At 49.0% G+C, this 23,265-nt stretch overlaps 1 protein-coding gene across 1 annotated transcript in view; it reads right to left on the bottom strand.

The window, feature by feature from the left end:
• Nucleotides 1–6,704, bottom strand: part of LOC103679367 (zinc finger protein 596-like) — a 42,982-nt gene extending 36,278 nt beyond the window's left edge. Inside the window, exon 1 of the mRNA XM_040643346.1 lies at nucleotides 6,593–6,704. The gene's annotated coding sequence lies outside the window, so the exon portion shown is untranslated. The remainder of the gene's footprint in view (nucleotides 1–6,592) is intronic.
• Nucleotides 6,705–23,265: the final 16,561 nt, after the last annotated feature.

The following is a 23,265-nucleotide window of genomic DNA, read 5'->3' as shown; positions in this document are numbered from 1 at the left end:
TTCAGGGGCGCCTGGGTGGCTCCAGTCCTTAAGCCTCCGCCTTCGGCTCAGGTCATGATCAGGTCTGAGATGGAGTCCTGCATGGGGCCCCGTCCTCAGCGGGGGAGCCTGCTCCCGCGCCCCTCCCCCTTGTCTTGCCCTCTCTCGCTGTCAAATAAATAAATAAAATCTTAAATAAGAAAAAAAAACAGCTTTCAATCAGTAAACTACAAGATATAATTGGCTTTATTGAATGGTTTGTGGATTGGAGCATCATCATCCAGCAAGGAGGAGGGAGCTCCTCGAGCTAAACACGAGGAAGGTTTGTAAAGCAGAGACAGGCGATTAAAAAGAAAAGGAATTCATTAGCAAGGAATGCTTTGTTTAGGCAAAGCTGCGTCCAGGAGGCTGAGGATTATCAGAAACCTCCCTAGCACTGCCATTCCACCTTCATTGAGTAAAGGTTACATTCTGACCTCTTGCAGACTCCCACAGCAGCTGTCCTCACCCACCAGGGAACTGAGGCGGCCCTGGCGTCCACATCCCCAGACCTCCCTGCTACCACTGGCCGCTTCTCTAGTCTCCGCCAGGATCCCCGCCCACACACCGATCCCCGGGTACCCACTTTGAATCCACTCACCCCCAGGTCCTCGACCTGCTCGCACCCCTCACCTACCCCCGCCCAGGTCGGGACCCCTAACCCTTCCCGCCACAAGCCCTCTCCTCCACTTCCCGCCGGAATCCCCCGCCGGCGCTGCCCATCCCCCATCCCGACACCTCCCATTGCCTAACGCCTCCCCACACCCACCCATCCCGTCCCGACCCCGCCTCCAGTCGGGACTAGCCCCTTCCCGCCATAGGCCCTCCTCCCAGTAGTCCCCAAAGGGATCCCCCGCCCACTCCCGGTCCCAAGCCCGCCCCCAGCCCCCAGTCCTTGACCCCACTTGCACCCCCTAGCCCTTCTCGCTACAGGCCCTTCTCCCAGTCTCTGCAAGGATCTTTCCTCCCACACCCAGGTCCTGACCCCGCCCGCGCCACGGGTCGGGACCCTCAGCCCTTCCGGGTACAGGCCCTCCTCCGTCCCCGCAGAGATCTCCCCGCCCGCGCCCCCAGACCACACCCCAGTCTCCGACCCCGCTCGTGTCCCCCCACTCCCGGCCCCGTTCCCGCCCGCACTCCCTCTGGTCCAGGCCCACGCCCCCGGTCCTCTGACTCCGCTCGTCCCCCCTCCCCCCGTCCCCAGACCCCCCGCCCCGCGTCCCAGGTCCCGACCCCGCCCTCACGAGGAGTCCCTTGTCCAGCCCCCTGAGCCGGTGGGCGGGGAGAAATATGGAGATCCCCTCCTAAAGCGGCACCTGGGGCGCACAGTGACCCACGAGGGGGACGCCCCGGAGAGAAGGAGTCTACGCTCCCTACCTGAAGGGCCTCCAGAAGACCCGGCATGGACCCCTCCCAGCCCACAGCCGCCCAGGAGAACATCAGGGTGGTGGCCTCCAGTCCCCGCCCAGCCAGCCGCCACTTTGGAAAGGCGCATGCGCCTCTCTCTGAGCCAGAAAGTGCAGGTTCGCGCGCCGCCTGCTGGCCTCCGGGGGCAGCTCAGGAGCTCAGAGCTCCTCTATTAGTGTTGCCTAGCGCCCCCTGCTGGTCTCTGTGTGTGCGTGACGGAACTTCAGCCCTCAGTTTGGAGGTTGACCAAATGCGCCACCATCCCCTGTGCTTTTGACTACAGATACCATGGAATGCAAGAATCAAAGTATAAGTCCAATTTATAAAGTCAACCCGCTTTCCACACACTAATAATAAACGATTGGAATTTGAACATTTAAAATGGCATTTAAAAAAAAAGATTTTATTTATTTATTTGACACAGAACCCAGCCAGCGAGAGAAATGAAGCAGAAGGGAGGTGAAGGAGAAGCCGAGACTCCCAGCGAAAGCCTGATGTGGGACTCGATCCTGGAGAAGCTGGGATCACGCCCTGCGCCGAAGGCAGACAGCTTAACGACTGAGCCACCCAGGCGCCCCTAAAAATGGCATTTTTAATAGACATTTTAACATCCCCAAATTGAAGTCATAGGTATGAACCTAAGCGTATGTAAGTCTGCATTCAGAAACCCAATAAGCCTGCTGAGATCGTGAACAAAATCTAAATACCCAGAGATGTTAGTTTTTCATGATCCATAGACTCAATTATTCTTATATTGACAATTCTTCCTAATTTGATGCACAGATTCAGCTTAAATACCAATAACATGCAAGCAAAGCTAGTTGCTAAACCTAGAATACGCAACATAAGACTGAGGAATAAAGCTAGAGAACTCAGACACCGTTGTAAGACTGACATAAATACAGTAAATGAAGTATAGTAAATTACAGCAATGAAGGGAGTGATCTTGGCGAAAGGACTAGACACAGAGAACTGGAACAGAGTGAGTCCCCAAAAGACCCATGTGGGAAAAAAATGACCACAGACACCAACTTTACAAACTACAAAAATGTATTCAAATTAATAGACTTTAATTTATAATGTGTGAACTGTAAAAAACGCAATGCAAACTGGAAAGAAACTATACAAGAAAATCTACATGACTGTGGTTTGGTGATATTTTTATTTCCAACCACAAAAAGCCAATCCATGCAAGAAAAAAATTGATAACATGGATTTAATAAGGAGAATTTAAAAAATGTGTATTTTGTATATGTCAGTATAAATTTGTCACAACTCATACACTCTACACCAATGGCTGTTGAACCCTAAGGTAAACCGTGAACTGGGTGGTAATGATGTGTCCCTGTAGGTTTGTAGATTCCACAGAGAGCATCGGTTGATAACAGGCTGTGCATGTGAGGGGCAGGGTGTATGGGAATCTCCTCTCTCTGGGGAGGGCAGGAGAGGGTGGGGCACTTGGAGGGGCTGGGAATGGGGCGCAGGAACTCCCCAGAAAGGGGTCGAGGGGACCGGACGACGCAGTGTGTAATCAGGGTGGCAAGTGGGGAGTCACAGTCTGGAGAAGGGCGTTGAGGAGCAGTTTCTGGAGTGGGTACAGAACAGAAGAAGGTAGATTGTGCTAGTGAAATAACCCTAGGAACATAACCAGACAAGGAGACCCAGGCACGGAGCAGTATCCAACTGTATGAGCTAATAAGTTCAGTGATCACAGGGTGTCTGCCACAGAACAAATACAAGAGGTTGGCAAGTTGTCCTCCAGGTGTGTGAGAAGTCCTTTTTACAACTTTGGGCTACGAACTTGCTGGAAAAAGAAGGCCATCTTAGCCATCCTCCCTTAAAAAATGCAATTAAGAGGCGCCTGGGTGGCTCAGTCGTTAAGCGTCTGCTTTAGTTCCAGGCGTGATCCCGGAGGTCCTGGGACCGAGCCCCACATTAGGCTCCTCCGCTGGGAGCCTGCTTCTTCCTCTCTCCTGCTCCCCGCCTGTGTTCCCTCTCTCACTGGCTGTCTCTCTCTCTGTCAAATAAATAAATAAAATCTTTTAAAAAAATGCAATTAATGCATTCTGAAGACTAGTCCAATAAAACCAGGTTATGCAGAAGAAGATAAGAATCCTTATTTATTTTTTTCACCTGCAAGAGTTACTTGAAAACAATTAAGCACTTTAGGAATCTTGAGGAACTCTTGAGTCTTTCTGGATCTTACCCCTCACAGGGCTAGCTGGTGCTCTCTGCATGGGACCCAAAAAGAATTTTCACACACACACACACACACACACACACACACACACACAATGGCTGTGCCCCAAGACTTGCGTAAATGAATTAAAATCTGGCCTATGGATCAATCTCACTTATTTAGTACTGCCAATAACAGCGTCTGGCCTCTGGACCGATGTTATTTACTGAATTATGTATATGTAACATCTCAAGTGCAAAGGAATATAAACGCACTTAATTGTCATGATTTCCATGCAAAAGATTTCCAAGGCTGCCCTAGCGACCTTCCTCCCCAGCACTCCTCAAACTCAACAATATTCCCGAGGTCCACGGGATCTCATTCTGCTTCCTGCTGTTCTCCGTGCATCTCGTGGAGATTTGCCGTGGCCAGGGTGTTGGACGCGCTTAGAGGAGGAGCAATCTATCTAGAGTGCCAGCCATGTGATCATTCAATTACCAGCGGCCAACACAGGGGTTTGGGGCACAGAAACTCAGATCCGCTGTTTGCCCACGATGACAGGTTCTGAGCCGCACTTCCTCCCAGTGGAGGGGGTGCCTTGTGTCCCACTGATGTCGGCTGCCTTCCCTGAATGCTCGCTGTGGAGCGTCAGGACTTCTTACCAGCACTGCTCAGACGGGAGAAAAGACACTGTTGCACACACTTTCAAGCTCCTGAGGAAAAGGTTTGTGTTCCTGTTTGTGTCCATTCCTGAGGCCCGGCAGAGCGTGGCGCGAAACCAGCAGTGAGCTCCGTGTGATCCCAGAGACCACATCACCTCCGGGTGTCACCCTCCCGGGGCTCCCTTCCACCACCTACCAAAGGCTGGCCTCTCCATCTTTTGACCAGCCACCCCCTACTCCCACAGCCCACTCTCCAGGGGCTCTTCCTCTCCCTGCTGTCCAGAGCTCTCAGGTCTCCCATCCGGCTTGCCTTTCTGTGTAATGTCTGCCTCCTTTCACCTCGCCGTTCAGGCGGCCAAACCCGGCCTGATTTCAGTCCCCCACCAATGTTCCCTGAAAACCCACGTCTGCTGGCTCCCAGCGGCTGCTGAGTGGTGACCCTACAGCGATCTGCTCCTTCCTCTGCAGCCCTCGGTGACAATCTTGACCTGGCTGTGTCCCGGGCAGGACCACCTTCCCGTGGGCTGGCTCCCCTCACCTCTTGTGGGGTCGGCTACGATCTTGTCCCTTCTCACCTCCCCAGAGGCCTCGAACACAGAGGCACTGGTTCACAAGACGTTCTACCATTCTCTTTTTATCAGGTCATGCCTGTCCACAGTGCGTGGGTCACATCACCCAGGGAACACCGCCGGCCCTGCGTGGAGCCGCACACCCGCGACGCCCGTTCCGCAGAGGGCTGTCTGTACCAGCTCCTCCCTCAGTCCGTTCTGAATCCGCTGGCATCAGCAGTCCATCCCACAGACAGGGTCTCGGCCACGTCTGACGCCTACCCGAACCCCGTGGGCAGCTCGGGGTCCTTCTTTACCGTAGGAGCACCCTTCTGCGAGGATTGACCCAGGCCATCTGCCAGCGTGCGGAAATCACTTATTTCCTGGTCTTTGGAACTGTCGCCTTCTCTGTGTCCACTTCAGCAGCTGGCTCTCGCGGGGGTTCCTGGTGTGTCCCCTTGTCCTCCTGACCTTGAATCTGTGATTTACAGCCTCCGCGTCCTGGTAAGAGGCGGGCTGTGATAGGATTTCTTTCTTCCTGTGCAAACTCATCTTCGACCCGTGAATGAATCCTGCAGGCTCAAGCAGCCCAGTGCCTGCACTCTGGCCACCATCTCCAGACGTCAGGGCACCGGCGGCTGTCCCAGTTCGGCAGAGCCTCCTGCCTCCTCCCTTCAGCCTGTGATCCAACGCACTGACAGCAAAAAGTGGCTCTTTAAAAACTGGGTCCACTGGGTCTCCCCTTGACTCAAAACCCTCCAATGGCTTCAGTGTCAGAATCAAAGCCTCCAGTCCCCAAGGGATCCACACTGGCCTTCAGGACCTGGTTCGGACCACCTGCAGCAGGATCTCACCTGCGATTGCCGTCCCATGCTACGCGGTCTCCGAGCACAGACAATGCACTCAGGACACCTTCCCACGCCTCCCTCTGCCCGCAGAACTCCTCCCCAAAGAGATCCCGGTCCGCACCGATGTTGGGCGTGCAGGCCACCGGGCCCTGCCCCTTCCCAACACCAGGACACTCTCCTCGCTGCTTTCCTGGCTCGTCAGCACTTAAATGACTCTTCTGACACACTGCACACCTCCTCGTCCATAATCCGTCTCCTGACCTCAGCCCGGCCCACAGGGCTGCACGCAGTTTGCGTGCCCGTGAAGTCCCGCACCGCGGTGAGGGCGTGGAGGAATTTTACAGGAGGAAGGAGAAGGCTCCGCCCCAATTCGTAATTTCCTGGCGCCAGAACTTTTCTTGGCGCGAAGGATCCCCTGCGGTGGTGGGTGGGCGTTGGTGTTTGTGGTTCAAAGCCGCGCTTCGCGGTCGCGTCCCCGCCCGGCTCTCCCGGACGGCACAGGCCCCGTCCCTGCCGCCCCGCCCGCTCGCGCGGAGCTGCGCGTCGCCCTTAGACGCCCCGAGGCCGGGCGCTGGGGCCGAGCCAGTGTCTGTCCTGTTGGAGTGGCTCCGAGGCCTGCACGCTCGGCCTTCCGTGTCTTCCCTGTGTCCCCGCATGGCGCCGTGTCCTCACTCGGGACGTGAGTCCTGGCTCTGCGCGTCCCCCCCACGCCCCGGTGGCGCCGGGGCCGCCCAACACTCCCCCGCCCGGGCCCCGGGATTCGGCCCACCCCAGTCCTCGCCGGCCACCCGCCTCCCCATTCCCGTCCTCCAGCAGCCGGGCCCTGCGGCTTCCAGGCCTCCCCTCCGCAGCCTCCGATGGCGGAGGGGACGACCCCGTTCTGGGACACTTCGTGTTGTACTGTCCCCAAACCCGTTCCCCTGGCCTTACCTGCCCGAGCGTGTTTACATTCCCAGTATCCCACTGCAAAGTCAGCTCTTAGTAGGCAGCCGGCATCTTCGTTCCATCTCGGAGTGTCGAGTGGGCGGGGAGATGAGGGAAAAAAGAGCCCAAGAGAGAGAACCCGGGAGACAGCGTGTAGGGAGAGTGAGTAAGGGCAAAATAGAGGATGAGAAGTGGGAGGTCCTTTGCAGTTGGAAAAACAGTAACAGTGGAAGAGAGGAACCTGGGCAAGAAGCAGTGGGATCAGCAGAGACATGGAGGAGGGGGCCTTGCCCAGTAGCAGCAGCGGGGGGCAGCAGAAGGGTAAATGCCATATTCATTCGATTTTTAGCCTCCACATTACTTTCCCTTTTAAATTTATTGTGTGAGGTTCAGATTAGAGTCCTCAATGCTTTCCCAATCTTTATTACATATTGAAAATATTATTTGGTACTCTGTAACTTTACACCAATTTAATGTGCACTCAGGGTATTGATAATTTTTAATATTAAGTCAGACCCAGTTTAATCAGTGTAATAGGTTACAGCTTCCCTTCTTCACTTATGTGATCTTTTGACTTAGCTGGTTGTGAGCTAAGGTCTCCAACCAAGGGTGTGTTCTCTTCAAGTTTCCTTTGTCCTTTTTCTACAAATGTGGAGCCATGCGCTGGATTGTCCAGCCCTTCTTGTTCCTAGCCTCTGGGGGGACATGGGCAGGTCATTCTCTGGTGCTGCTGAGGATTGAGACAATCTCTCGGTGTCTCAGTGTCTGCGGCACCTTCTCAGTGGCGTCCAGTCCAGCACCAGCCTCTCCTGGACATCCAAGGCAGGCCTAGAAAGCCTTCCATGAGATTCCCATTTGGGGCAGTGCCATTTCTCAGGCTCCTGAACTACCCTAAGAAATTCTGCAGAGGGGTTAAGTCACGTAGACACCCTCTCCAAACTTTCCAGGCAGACACTACTGGCTCTTGGATCCTCATGGCCACTAGGAACATTTCAAGAAAGACAGGGAGAGCATGGCGAAGTTCACTGCTGGTCCAAGGTAACAAAAGTGATTCCTGGCCTGATTTAAACTTTTTTTTTTTTTTGGTGGCTCCAGTGGGCCAAAATGCCCTGGCTATTGTTTTCACTTTTCCCTTTTCCCACTAGAAAAAGAAGCTAAAATAGACGATGCAGGTGGTCTAATGGACTTGGAAAGACACAGTAAAAGTGAAAGGGAGTGAGTGAATATATTTTGGTATTCAAGTTTTACTACAATGCATATGATACAATATCCATTTTTCCTCTTCAAATGTTTTTTCATATGGTACAACTTCAATGAGCTTGTTTTGGTATTTTTTTAATGGAAATAAAAATATGAAATTGGGGGCGCCTGGGTGGCTCAGTTGTTAAGCGTCTGCCTTCAGCTCAGGGCATGATCCCAGGGTCCTGGGATTGAGCCCCGCATAGGGCTTCCTGCTCCGCTGGGAGCCTGCTTCTTCCTCTCCCACTCCCCCTGCTGTGTTCCCTCTCTCCTCTCGCTGGCCGTCTCTCTCTCTCTGTCAAATAAATAAATAAAATCTAAAAAAAAAAAAAAAAATTGATAAGGCTTCTTTTCAAGCAATGATTACGCATGAGGTGCGTAATAAGTGTGAGATACGAAAGACCAACAAGACAAAGTTTTTAGGTTCATAATGTGTAATGAGTCATGGAAACTTTATTCATATCTCATTTACCATCATGCTTTAGAAACGCGTATTTAGGGGCAGCAGGAGCTCACTTTCATAGGGCTCATGGTTTTTGTCAACTAGGTCAAGCGAGGCATGGAAACTATCAAATGTAATGTAGGGATGCCTGAGCGGCTCAGTCGCTTAAGCGTCTGCCTTTGGCTCAGGTCATGATTTCAGGGTCCTGGATCAAGTTCCACATCGGGCTCGCTGCTTGGCAATTGTTTCTCCCTTTGCCTGCCTCTCTCCCTGCTTGTGCTCTCTCTCTCTCTTTCTCTCTGTCAAATAAATAAAGAAAATCTTAAAAAGAAAAAAATTTAATGTAAAAAACTACTTGCATGGATTTTGTTGCCTTGAGATATAGTTTCCAAATGACACATTCTATGTCGAGTATACGTTTTGTTTTTATCAAGGACATCTAGAATAGATGGTCTTATGTGTTTCTTGTGTAATCCAACCCATGTCCTAGGAGCAATCTTAGATTACTATTTACATGTGCTTATTGTTCCAAAAGGCTGAAAATAGAAATTAGCAAAATATGATAGAACATGAAAATTCATCTGGAAAACAATCTGTCATTCAGAGGCAGTTCTTATTTCAGTTCAGACACATAAATGTGTCTGTGTCCATGTTTTCCAGGGAAGCCGGACTTAGGATCCATTTTTGCCTTCATCCACAGCCCTGTCTCAGTGCTGTGCCTTGCTGCACTTTCTGCTAGCTACCTGGACTCCGGGATTTGTGCTCTTTGTCTGGGGCTGTTGATGGACCATGAGATCAGTCCCTGGGCATTCTTCTCAGTGTTCCCCAGCCACTAGGGGATGATGTGGGGTGGCCTCACTGGCTCCCAGGTTCTGGGATGTACTTAGAAAATTCTGTGGACTCCTGGGTGGCTCAATCGGTGAAGTGTCTGCCTTTAGCTCGGTTCATAATCCCGGGGTCCTGGGATCAAGTACTGCATTAGGCTCCCTGCTCAGCAAGGAGCGTGTTTCTCCCTCTTCCTCTGCAGATTCCCCTGATTGTGCTCCCTCCCCTGCCCCCCCCCCTTTCTGACAAATAAATAAATAAAGTCTTTAAAAAAAACAAGAAAGAAAGAAGAAAGAAAATTCTGCACAGGCACCAGCAGGTGGGGACTTCTCTCAAGACTTGCGGACTTGTCCCAGTGGTGTTTGGGCCTTGGGGGAGTTAGGAAATTTGAAGTGACTGTGGTGGTCTAAGGAATGCCCTCCCAGTACCTTTACGTAGCCATAAGCCCTTACTGGACCTCCAGGGGCTCAGGCAGGACAAGATCCCCTCCTTAAGCCTCCCCTGTAGAAATGGTAGTTCTGGGCATCTGGAAAGGGACTTGAACATTTCCAGGCACTCATCAGGGGAAATGCCATCGAGTGAGGGAGCGCCTGTATGTTTGTACATGTCATCCTATCCAGCAAATCCCACCCTGATTGGATGGAGAAACATTAATGTTTTATAACAACAGCAGTGATTAATAATTGCAGCAATAGTTGTAATAATGCTGATGAACATCAATAATAATAATGATGATGCTCTTCATGATGATGACAATAATAAAAACCACCAGAAGAATCCTCAGAAGACAGGAGAATAGAATACAGGCCTCCCGGAGTGAATGACAAAGTGCCCAAATCAGGACTTAGGGAATGGTGCGAGTCAGAGTCCCAGTTCTGCACAGACTTGCTTAGTTTTCTTGCACGTCGCAGGTCGTGTTTCTTACAAATTGAAGGTGTGCGGCAGCCCTGCAGAGAACGAGTCTGTTGGCACCATTTTTCCAACAGCATTTACTCACTTTGTGTCTCCGTGTCACATTTGGTAATTGCTGCAATATTTGACATGTGTTCTTTGGAAGTGGAGCCTGCAGGTGGGCCTGCACTGCTGTGCTCTCAGGCTCAAACTCGAACAGATGAGGACTTGCTTCTGGTGGATGAGCAGAGAGTGGTTTCCCGAGATGGAATCCACTCCTGGTGAAGATGCTGTGAAGATTGTTGAAATGAAGACAAAGGATTTAGACCATGCCCCAAACTCAGTTGATAAAGCAGCCCCAGGGTTTGAGAGGACTGACTGATTTTGAAAGAAATTCTACTGTGGGTAAAGTGTTACCAAACAGCATCAGAGAAAATCATGAAAGGAAGAGTCAATTGATGTGGCAAACTTTATTGTCTTATTTTAAAGATTGATTTATTTGTGAAACAAGATGAAACCAGAGAGGGAGACAAACCATAAGAGACTCTTAATCTCAGGAAACAAACTGAGGGTTGCTGGAGGGGATGTGGGTGAGGGGTGGGGTAAGCAGGTGATGGGCATTGGGGAGGGTATGTGTTGCCGTGAGCCCTGGGTGGTGTGTAAGACTGATGGATCACGGACCTGTGCCCCTGAAACAAATGATACATTATATGTTAATTTTTAAAAAAGAATAGAAATACAGTAGTTAAAATACTGTGTTAAGGACTAGGGGAGCCTGGGTGGCTCAGTCGGTTAAGTGTCTGCCTGCCTTCGGCTCAGGTTCCTGGGATAGAGCCCCACATCCCACATCGGGCTCCCTGCTCCCTGCCTGCTTCTCCCTCTCCCTCTGCTGCTCCCTCTGCTTGTGCTCTCTCTCGCTCTCTGTCAAATAAATAAATAAAATCTTTAAAAATAAATAAAAATAAAATACTATATTAAGGACCGCAGTTATAAGTAAGCCGATTGAACAAAATGTATCTTTGAGTTTTATACACTCTAGTTGGGTTGTTTTCTGTAGCAGAAATACAGATTTTTTTTTTTTTTAAGTTACCAGTAGAGAGGAAACTGTGTTCTTTTTTTTTTTTTTTAATTTGTAATTTCAGTTGCTAGGAGTCCTACATTTATACTACATTTATATTAGAAGCCAAGCTGCTGCCCCAGCAGCCTCCGCAGGGGGAAATTACAGTCTGGGCTGTTCAACTGTCAGGATGTACTTCTTTTGAAATCATTTTATTGCAATGATTCTTATGTGTCCTCTTTTACAGTTAAAATGAGGGGTTTCAAACAGGAGTGAATTATGCAAGTGAATACGTTTTACAGTCTGATCTGTGAGTAAGTTGGCAACACTAAAACACTGAACTGTTGGATACCTGCTGTGTTGCTGAGCAGTGGACCATAGATTCTGTGAATTAATCTCCACCAGCCTTTAAACTTTGCCAAGTCTGCAATGCTAAAAAATAAAGTTAAAAAATTAAAAAAAAAAACAATTAGAAAAAAAAAAAAAAAAAAAAAAAAAAAAGATTGGTTGATTTTAAAGAGAGAGAGAGTGAGCGAGCTAGCAGGGGGAGGGATCAGGGGAGAAGCAGACCCCCTGCTGAGCACAGATTCCCAGCTCAGGGCTCCATCTCACGACCCTGAGATCATGACCCGAGCCCAAACCCAGCTGGATGCTTCACTGACTGAGCCGCCCAGGCGCCCCTGTCGTCTTATTTTAAGAAACTGCCATAGCCACCCCACATGCAGCAACCCAGCGGCCATCAGCACCAAGGCAAGACCCTCCACCAGCAGAGAGATTAGGACTCACTGACAGCTCAGAGGATGGTTAGCATTTTTTATTGTAATGAAGTATTTTTTAATGAAAGGCAGTTATATTGGTGTTTTTAGACTGTAATGCTATTGTACACTTCATAAGCTGCAGTATAGTATAAACATGACTAAACGTGACTTTTATACACATTGAAAACCAAAAAAATGTATTTGACTCGCTTTACTGCAATATTGGCTTTGTTGAGGTGGTCTGGAACCGAATGGCAGAATCTCTGAGGAATCCCTGGGACCTTGAAACACGGCCCGTGAAAGTGAAGGACAAGGAGCAGAAAGGAGAAGCCAACTACGGAAGCACAGCAAGTGCGCGGTCAAGGGTCCTGGGTGGACGCTGCGTGACAGTGTGGGAGGAGCCCCCCTGCGCCCCACTCCCAGCTGCTTTCTGGAGCGCAGCCAGCTAGCGGATGGGGCAGCAGCCCCCCTGCCAAGGAGCAGGGCTCCTGACCCCATGCCCACGTCCCTGCAGCGCAGCAGCCCTGTCTGCCACGAACGTTAACGCCCGGCAGGATGTCACCCCTCACCACCATGCCACCCAGTCTGCACATCCCAGGCCCAGAGGTCCAGATAGCTTTTGGCAAATGCCCACCCAGAGCCACCGGAGGGCACCGACTTCAGTGACCCAAAGCCAGCAGGGGGACACGGGCTGGTCTTTGTCCATCAACAAAGACTTCACATCTTCCTTCACTACCACTTAACCACCATCATGTATGCCCCCCTCACCTGGCATTGGTTAGTCCTGCCGAAATCTATATATTCTGTCCTTGAGACTTGCTTTCTAATTAGTAAGTTACTGAGACCCATAGATCAAATAACACCAAATATTATATTGGGACACCAGAAGCCTGAAACTTAGGTCCAACTAATGGTCATCCCCAAAACCGCGTGGAAGCATCCACTAATTCCACGTAAATATGGTGTCTTTCTACAGTTAGAATACATCAGCGTGAAAAACAAAGTTCCCCCTTCTTGGAGCTTACATTCAGATCTCCTCTACAGATTTTTTCTGTAAGTGGCCAGATAGTGAATAATTTGTGCTTTGCGGATCTTCGGTCTCTGTGACATATACACATTTTTTCCATAATTGTACAAAAGCAGCCATCAAGCATACACAGACAAATGAGTGTGGTTACATTCCAGAGCACAAGGACATCTGAAAAGGACAGCAGAATTTCATATAGAATCTTTATACCTCAAAAATTCTCCCCTTCTCCCTCTCCACTCCTCCACCCCACCTTTGGGGTGCTTGGGTGGCTCAGTCGGTTAAGTGTCTGTCTTCGGCTCAGGTCGTGATCTCGGGAGTCCTGGGGTCAATCCCTGCATCAGGCTCCCTGCTCAGTGGGGAGCCTGCTTCTCTCTCTGCCTCCTCCCACCCCAACACACACACACACCAGGCTCATGCTATGCTCTCTCTCTCAAATAAATAAATAAAAATCTTAAAATAAAGGGGGGGCTTCTTTTGATATTTTTCAAAACTGAAAAATGTAAGACACCTTTTAACTTGCAGGCTTAAAAACATGCAGAAGGCAAGACTCAGCGCACGGTCTGCGGTTAGGACCCTGACTTGTGTCATTGTTTCCAGAGCCAACTCTTTCATCCTTAACAACATTATTTCAGATCGTCTCCACCCAGCTTCTACCCCAACCCACTCAACACGTTTTTCAAGTCTTTTATTGATGTGTTCGTTTTGACATCATGTGTCCTACACTCAGAACAGAGCTGAATTCAGAAGGAAAACGTCAGCAGCTTTAGAAACTTGAGCCAAGCAGTATTCTGTGTATCATTTTCATTGGGTTAAGAATTCCCGTGTCCCCTTACAACTAAGACTTCTCTAATTTACATCAGTTGTCCGGCATTTGAGTGACTGTGTTGCTTCCACCCAGGTTTGCTGTACAAGGTGCATTTATTATTAGATTTTTTTTTTTTTTTTTTTTTTTTTTTTTTTTTTTTTTTGAGAGAGAGAGTATCTGGTGTGCTCCCATGCTTGAGGGCGGGGTGGGGGTGGGGAACAGGGAGAAGGGGAGAATCTTAAGCAGCCTCCTTGCTCAGTGCTCAGCACAGAGCCTACCACCGCCTGCCACAGGGCTTAAACTCATAACCTGAGATCATGACCTCAGCCCAAATCAAGAGTCAGAGGCTTAACCCACTGAGCCACCCAGACGCCCCTCTGGCTTGGTGATTTTTGTATTGGATTCGCTGGAGAAATCGTATGACCTGGCTTACTGAAATAGCCAACTCTGTATAAGCATTCTAAGATCTTTCCTGATTATTGAAAGAAATGTATCTTAGGGCAAAGATTTTGCCTCTACTTAGTTTGCACACCACTAATACTCCTACTGATGATAATTTTTTTAAAAAGATTTTATTTATTTATTTGACCGAGAGAGAGGGAACACAAGCAGGGGGAGTGAGAGAGGGAAAGCAGGCTTCCTGCTAAGCAGGGAGCCCCACGCAGGGGGCTGGAATCATGACCTGAGCCAAAGAAGCCGCTTAATGACTGAGCCACCCAGGCGCCCCTGCTGATGATAATTATAAACCTAAGGAGATGGGAGATTCAGTGAAGAGGCTTCTCGAAGTACATGGCAAGTTACTAATGCTGGGCCCATGGGGTATTTTAGATTCAAGCTCCTAGGTTGACACAAAGAAAACTGTCCCATAGGCAAAAATAACCAGCTGGATAGAACAGAAACCCAAACAGGAGGAGGGCACGAGTGTGCTCGGCAGGGCACAGACCGCTAGAGGAGAGGTCTAAAGGATGGGGGTAGAGGCTCCAGCCCTGGACCCAGACTGCCCACCATGTGACAACCCTCCGATTTCAGAGGCTGGGAGTGCAGCGGGCAAGAAAGGCAGGAGCCAGCTCCCCAGATGGCTTGCAGAAGCCACACCTAGAGCATAGGTTAGTCCTGAGCATATCCACCCCTCGGCATCTGGCTGCCCCCCCCCTTCTTCTTCCCCTTCTTCTTCCTCCTCCTCCTCCTCCTCCTCCTCCTCCTCCTCCTCTTCTTCTTCTTCTTCTTCTTCTTCTTCTTCTTTTAAGATTTTATTTATTTATTTGACAGAGAGCACAAGTAGGGGGAGCAGTAGAGAGAGAGGGAGAAGCAGGCTCCCCACTACGCAGGGAGCCCAGTGCAGGTCTTCATTCCAGGGCCCTGGGATCATGACCTGAGCAGAAGGCAGATGCTAGCCATCTCAGCCACCCAGGCGCCCTGCCCTTCTTTTTTTTTTAATTTAAATTCGATTTAATGAACACATAGTGTATTAGTAGTTTCAGGGGTAGAATTTAGTGATTCATCAGTTGTATATAACACCCAGTGCTCATTACATCACGTGTGTGTCCTCGTTAATGCCCATCACCCGGTTACTCCATCCCCCTCTCCCCCTCACCTCCAGCAACCCTCAGTTTGTTTCCTAGAGTTCAGAGTCTTTTGGGGTTTCTCTCCCTCTCTGTTTCATCGTATTTTTCCTTCCCTTCTGGCTGCCTTTCTGCCATCTATTCTACTCAGACTCCTGAGGCCCAGACGTCTCTATTTGCATATTGAGCCCCAAGGCCCAGGAGTGTTGGAAGGAGATATCCCGGAGCTCCTGACACAGCAGGGGGTGACAAGGGCTGGCAGTCACCTTTCCTGGATCTCCTGGAGGATTTAGAAAATTAGAAGATGTCTGGGGCCAGCAAGCTGCCTCTTTGTGCCTTCCTGTGCAGCCCCAGCCTTTCCTGGGACAGCAAGAGGACTCGAATTTTCCAGAAGCTCAGATTGGCTGAGGATCCCCTCAATTTTGTGCCTCAGTTTTTGGCAGTGATGGTTCCTGGGCTCTGAGCACAACCAGAAAATTTTAAAGATACTCGGGCAGGCGCTAAAGTTTTCTCCAGCTTTTCCATGAAGCCATTATGTTTTCTGAGGCCCCCAGTTGGTTTAAATACATTTTTGGTGACTCCTTTTGGCTAAGGGTAGTCTCTGGGTATTCCAGTTCAACAGAAGAGGGTGCTGGGCCCTCAAGGGAACAGGTAAAATTTTCTAGAGTCACAGGCAAGCCAAAGGCATCCTTCCTGAGTCTTCCCTGCCAGCACCAGGGCTGGCATGCCTCCCAATGGGGCCTTCACTATTTCAGAGTCCTCCTACCAGAGGGGGCCGAGCAGCACAGCAGCAGACCTAGAGGCTAGTGTGTATATAGGTCATTCGAGGAGCCTTCTGCGGCATCGATAAAATACTTGGCTTTTCTCTTGTTTTGTTAAATTGAGATATAATCCACATACCAAATACTCACCCCCTTTTTTAAAAGATTTTATTTATTTAACAGAGAGAGCACATGCGTGTGCACACACAGGCAGGGGAAGCGCAGGCAGAGGGAGAAGCAGGCTCCCCACTGAGCAAAGACCCCCCCCCCCAACATGGGACTCAATCCCAGGACCCTGGGATCATGACCTGAGCCCAAGGCAGATGTTTAACTGACTGAGCCACCCAGGCGCCCCTGTACTCCAATTTTTAAGGAAAGGAAAAAAGATCATCTTTTAAGAACAGCAATATTGTCCCAATTCAGTGCAGGGTACGTGATTGCGTACCATCTTCCTAGGCATTAACGAGCGGGGTTATCAATCAGTTTTCTTTTCTTTTCTTTCTTTCATTTTATTTATTTATTTATTTATTTATTTATTTATTTATTTATTTATGAGGGGGAGAGAGAGAGAGCATGGGGTTGAGGGGAGGAGAGCCGCAGAGGGAGAGGGTGCCTGACCCTAGGCTTGATCCCAGGGTCCTGGGATCATAACCTGAGCTGAAGGCAGACACTTAGCTTAACCAACTGAGCCACCCAGGTGCCCCTCAAACAGTTCTTGTTCTAAAGTTGCCCATTGCTTCTTGTATTTCCCTGTAGAATTGCAGGTATATTTTTATTGTAGAAATTATCACAGGTACTGTAATTTTTTGTGTATCCCCACTAATCTTTGAAGTCTTTAAAAGGAGAGTTGATGTGTTTTTTGCATTTCCGTTTTTGTTTTAGAAATGTCTTATTCCACATCCCCAAGAGAAAATGCTGCAACTAGTAAAAGAGATATTTTCAGTGAATGTTGTTTGTTTGGTTGAATGAATAAAAGACAGGTTTAGGAGCTAGTTCAAGAAGAGCTCATATATTTAAGGACTCAAATAGTTTAATACGAGCATTATTTGCAAAGTTAAGTCCATTTTCTCTTTCAGCTGCTGCAGAGGAGTGTGGGAACCCGGAGGGTTGAGTATAAACGTTCAAGTTCCTTTGAGTAGATTAAAACTATCAATAAAGTGGAAATAATATCTGTTGTGTTTTCATAAATGAGAATTTGAATGTTTATGCTATTTATTAGGGTTGATTATTTTCTGAATCTCAGGATTGGTATAAATGAATTAAATATACATACATTTTACAATGACTAAGGTAGAACATTCTTGTAAAAACATTGGGAATCTTGAGTGTGATCTTTATGTATTTATTTTTATTTTATTATTTGTCAGAGAGAGAGAGAGCACAAGTGGGGGGAGCAGCAGAGGGAAAGCAGACTCCTTGCTGAGCAAGGAGCCCGACACAGGACTGGATTCCAGGACCCGGAGATCATGACCTTAAGTTTAACCGACTGAGGCACCCAGGCACCCCAGATCTTTATTTACTTATTTATTTTTTTTTAAAGATTTTATTTATTTATTTGACAGAGATAGAGACAGCCAGCGGGAGAGGGAACACAAGCAGGGGGAGTGGGAGAGGAAGAAGCAGGCTCATAGCAGAGGAGCCTGATGTGGGGCTCGATCCCAGAACGCCAGGATCACGCCCTGAGCCAAAGGCAGGCGCTTAACCGCTGTGCCACCCAGGCACCCCTACTTATTTATTTTTAATTTTAAGTAATCTCTACACCCAACGTGGGGCTCAAACACATGCCCCAAGATAAAGAGTTGCATGCTTGGGGCACCTGGCTGGCTCAGTCAGTAGAGAGTGTGACTCTTGATCTCAGGGTTGTGAGTTCAAGCCCTACACTGGGTGTAGAGATGACATAAAAAAAAAAAAAAAAAAAAAAGAGTTGCATGCCTTTACTGACTGAGCCAGCCAGGCACCCAACTGTGATCTTTATTACAATTTAATGCCAAAGTATTTTTCACCTTAAGAAAACATCTATAAAATTAAAAGTGAATTAGCTAGAAAGAAGTACCTCAAGCAGGAAATGCATCGCGAACCACTTGTAGTATCTGAACGTGGTTCGTACGTGTTATTGGCACAGAGTGTCTGGCACACGAGCCTATACTTAATATATTCCACATAAATACTGAACTTTCAGGAGCTAATATGTTTTGATTATTCGAGGAATAGCTGACTTTCTCATTTTCTTAAGGAAAAGAAGCTCCTTGCTTTTCTTAAGGAAAAGCAGCTGGGACTTACTGAGCATTTTGTACTTGACGTTAGGCGCTGCCATACGTTCCTACGTCATACGTACGATCTGGTGAAAACATCAACACCGTTGTCACCATCATTTGTCAGAATTTTTGAAGAGTTTAAAAACTTGTGCCATGTCACATTCGTCTACGAAAACTAGCGCTTTAGAGCATCAAACAATGCGTGTCAGTCATGTTACCACCACTGCTTCGTGTCTGTAGTCAAAATTATGATCTGCAATTCCATTTATCGCCCAAACTCCATTATTTTGTCTAAGTGTAATTAGCACATATTAATAAAGAGGTTTGATGCGGGATCGTGGAGCGCAACGGTCAAGAAATAATTTTTGAGACGTTTTATGGTGCAAAAGGTGGTTTTATTAAAGCACAGAGAAAGGACCCGTGGGCAAAGAGCTGCTTTGAGCTTGTGGGGAGGAACTGATTATATAGGGTCTCCTATCCTATGGAGGTGAAGGTGACGTTAGGGCTCCGGAAATTGAATCTATAGGTTCTTGGAGGTCTGGCTATTATTAAGATTGTGTTTTTCTTATAAATCATTAGACAGTTTCAAACTATAATGGAGTTTCTTGTCTGCATCACTGCAATTGATATGATTGGATGCGGGGTCTGGGAGCGAAGGGTCAAGAAGGAATTCTTGAGATGTTTTCAATGCCGAAAAGGTGGTTTTGATGAAGAAGGCAAGCTGAAGACAAAGCAGAAGCTGACACCCGGCAAGTGGGATGTGTGTGACATTCCTCAGACACTCCTGCCTGAGCTAAAGCTGAGGGAAGGATAAAAACACAAACGGTTAATGGACAGAGATCACAGTCCTGCAGGACATGAGTCTCTCTCAGTTTGCATATGTCTTAGTGATTTACAAGAGGGCGTTCTTATCGAAAGCCTAACTTCTAGAGACCCATAGCTCGATTTCCTGGAGCTCTTCATAGTGATGTGGGAAACAGAGGCAGAAGGGGCTGTAAGTAAAATTAAACATCCTTATAACCTGCAGCCCATTGACAAATACTTGAAACAGGCAGAGTATAACGTTCCTCCAGGCAGCTCTCAACTGTTTTCAAGTTAGTGCCTTGCTAGAGGGAAAAACAACCTTAGCTTGACAATAGCCAGGCCTCCAGGATCCCGCGAGTCGTCTTTAGCATATCAAAGTCCTTTTGGACACCCTCCCTTTGTCTTTACCTCCCCCAACTCAAAAGTAATCAGACACTCCTCACAAACCTGGGGTGGGTGGGGGAGCAGCTCTTTCTGCCCAGGGGTCCTGTCCCCATGCTTTAATAAAACCACCTTTTTGCAGCAAAGACGTCTCAAAAATTTTCTTGGCCGTCGTCGGCTTGGGACCCCAACAGTCCAAAACCACATCAGTTTTATTGAAGCACAGGGACAGGACCCCATGGGCCGAAAGAGCTACTGCTGCCCGGGGGTTGTGAGGAGCCACCGATTACGGAGTTGGGGGAGGTAAAGACCCGGGAAGTTTCCAAAAGGACTTTCATATGCTAAAGACGACTCACAGGATCCTGGAGGCCTGGCTATTGCCAAGCTAAGGTTGTTTTTCCCTCCAGCGAGGCAGTAAAGTTAGGAGGGGAGCTTCCTCGAGGAAGATTCGGTTCTGCCTGCCTCGAGGACTTGTCAATGGGCTGTGGGTTGTAAGGAAATTTAATTTTATCTACATTTCCTTCTCCTTTGTTCTCCACATCACTACCAGAACAATTTCCACACAAATTAACATTTACCAAGTACTAATACACATAATCTCAAGAGAGGAAGTACACACTGCTGAAATCAAAACCATTTTAGCGGTTTTTTAGAATGCAAATTACCAATGTGGTATGTTATTTTGAACAAAGAGGAAATAGTAACTACAACGCTCCAAAGGAAATTCTGGTAATATATGAAGTTCTATGCTATTAGGCCTGTCCCCCTGCTTAAAACAAATGAGAGGAAGTGACTTTTGAAAGCAGGTTAGGTGTACCTAAAACTTTAACAAGACTTATGAATACGCTTTCTGAATTTGGGAAAAAAAAAGATATTGGAAATACTCCTGTTTTGGGTACAAATAAAATTTTGGAATTTCAAGTGTGTTAGTACATGTTTTTTCAGCTACTTTAGAGTAGTAAGGATATTAATTATAAGCCAGTAAAAGCACATACATAAAAGCCGCATTTCCCTTTCATATGTTGCAAAACAGCCTTCAGGGGCGCCTGGGTGGCTCAGTCCTTAAGCCTCCGCCTTCGGCTCAGGTCATGATCCCAGGGTCCTGAGATGGAGTCCTGCATAGGGCCCCGTCCTCAGCGGGGAGCCTGCTCCCGCGCCCCTCCCCCCCTTGTGTGCCCTCTCTCGCTGTCAAATAAATAAATAAAATCTTAAATAAGAAAAAAAAACAGCTTTCAATCCAGTAAACTACAAGATATAATTGGCTTTATTGAATGGTTTGTGGATTGGAGCATCATCCCATCCAGCAAGGAGAGGGGAGCTCCTCCGAGCTAAACACGAGGAAGGTTTGTAAAGCAGAGACAGGCGATTAAAAAGAAAAGGAATTCATTAGCAAGGAATGCTTTGTTTAGGCAAAGCTGCGTCCAGGGGAGGCTGGGGTCCATCCGAGCCTCCTAGCACTGCCCCGGAAATTCCACCTTCATTGAGTAAAGGTTACATTCCTGACCTCTTGCAGACTCCCACAGCAGCTGTCCTCACCCGCAGGGGCAGAGGCGGCCCTGGCGTCCCGCATCCCCAGACCTCCCTGCTACTGGCCCTTCTCCTAGTCTCCGCCGGGATCCCCCCGCCCACACACCGATCCCCGGGTACCCACTTTGAATCCACTCACCCCCAGGTCCTCGACCTAGCTCGCACCCCCCTCACCTACCCCCCGCCCCGGGTCGGGACCCCTAACCCTTCCCGCCACAAGCCCTCCTCCCATACCCGCCGGAATCCCCCCGCCGGCGCTGCCCATCCCCCCCATCCCGACACCTCCCGTGCCCCCAACGCCTCCCCACACCCACCCATCCCCGTCCCGACCCCGCCTCCAGTCGGGACCCCTAGCCCTTCCCGCCATAGGCCCTCCTCCCAGTAGTCCCCAAAGGGATCCCCCGCCCACTCCCGGTCCCAAGCCCGCCCCCGGCCCCCCCAGTCCTTGACCCCGCTTGCACCCCCTAGCCCTTCTCGCTACAGGCCCTTCTCCCAGTCTCTGCAAGGATCTTTCCTCCCACACCCAGGTCCTGACCCCGCCCGCGCCACGGGTCGGGACCCTCAGCCCTTCCGGGTACAGGCCCTCCTCCGTCCCCGCAGAGATCTCCCCGCCCGCGCCCCCAGACCACACCCCAGTCTCCGACCCCGCTCGTGTCCCCCCACTCCCGGCCCCGTTCCCGCCCGCGGCTCCCCCTCTGGTCCCGAGCCCCCCGCGCCCCCCGGTCCTCGACTCCGCTCGCGTCCCCCTCCCCCCCGTCCCCGAACCCCGCCCGCGTCCCCCGGGTCCCGACCCCGCCCTCACGAGGAGTCCCTTGTCCAGCCCCCTGAGCGGTGGGCGGGGAGAAATGAGTCCTCCTAAAGCGGCACCTGGGAGCGCACAGTGACCCACGAGGGGACGCCCCGGAGAGAGGGTCTACGCTCCCTGCCTGAGAAGGGCCTCCAGAAGACCCGGCATGGACCCCTCCCCAGCCCACAGCCGCCCGGAGAACATCGGGGTGGTGGCCCTCCGGTCCCCCGCCCAGCGGCCGCCGCGGAAAGGCGCATGCGCCTCTCTCTGACCAGAAAGTGCAGGTTCGCGCGCCGCCTGCTGGCCTCCGGGGGCAGCTCAGGAGCTCAGAGCTCCTCTATTAGTGTTGCCTAGCGCCCCCTGCTGGTCTCTGTGTGCGTGACGGAACTTCAGCCCTCAGTTTGGAGGTTGACCAAATGCGCCACCATCCTGTGCTTTGACTGAATGCATGGAGATACCAAGAATCAAAGTATAAAGTCAATTTATAAAAGTCAACCGCTTTCCTACACACTAATAATAAACGATTGGAATTTGAACATTTAAAAATGGCATTTAAAAAAAAAGATTTTATTTATTTATTTGACACAGAGACAGCCAGCGAGAGAGGAAACACAAGCAGGGGGAGTGGGAGAAGCGGGCTCCCAGCGGAGAAGCCTGATGTGGGACTCGATCCTGGAAGCTGGGATCACGCCCTGCGCCGAAGGCAGACGCTTAACGACTGAGCCACCCAGGCGCCCCTAAAAATGGCATTTTTAATAGACATTTAACATCCCCAAATTGAAGTCCTTAGGTATGAACCTAAAAACGTATGTAAAAGTCTGCATTCAGAAACCCAATAAGCCTGCTGAGATCGTGAACAAAATCTAAATTAATGCAGAGATGTTAGTTTTTCATGATCCATAGACTCAATATTCTTATATTGACAATTCTTCCTAATTTGATGCACAGATTCAGCTTAAATACCAACCAACATGCAAGCAAAGCTAGTTGCTAAACCTAGAATACGCAACATAAGACTGAGGAATAAAGCTAGAGAACTCAGACACCTGCATTGTAAGACTGACATAAATACAGTAAATGAAGTATAGTAAATTACAGCAATGAAGGGAGTGATCTTGGCGAAGGACTAGACACAGAGAGAACTGGAACAGAGTGAGTCCCCCAAAAGACCCATGTGGGAAAAAAATGACCACAGACACCAACTTTACAAACTACACAAAAATGTATTCAAATTAATAGACTTTAATTTATAATGTGAACTGTAAAAACGCAATGCAAACTGGAAGAAACTATACAAGAAAATCTACATGACTGTGGTTTGGTGATATTTTTATTTCCAACCACAAAAGCCAATCCATGCAAGAAAAAAATTGATAACATGGATTTTAATAAAATTTAAAAAATGTGTATTTTGTATATGTCAGTATAAATTTGTCACAACTCATACACTCTACACCAGTAACAGTGAACCCTAAGGTAAACCGTGAACTGGGTGGTAATGATGTGTCCCTGTAGGTTTGTAGATTCCACAGAGGAAGCATCGGTTGATAACAGG

Source organism: Ursus maritimus, unplaced genomic scaffold (genome assembly GCF_017311325.1).
Source record: "Ursus maritimus isolate PB19 unplaced genomic scaffold, ASM1731132v1 scaffold_28, whole genome shotgun sequence".
Lineage (NCBI taxonomy): Eukaryota > Metazoa > Chordata > Mammalia > Carnivora > Ursidae > Ursus > Ursus maritimus.
The sequence above is the reverse complement of the archived record's forward strand: the minus strand, read 5'-3'. Positions and strand labels throughout refer to the sequence as shown.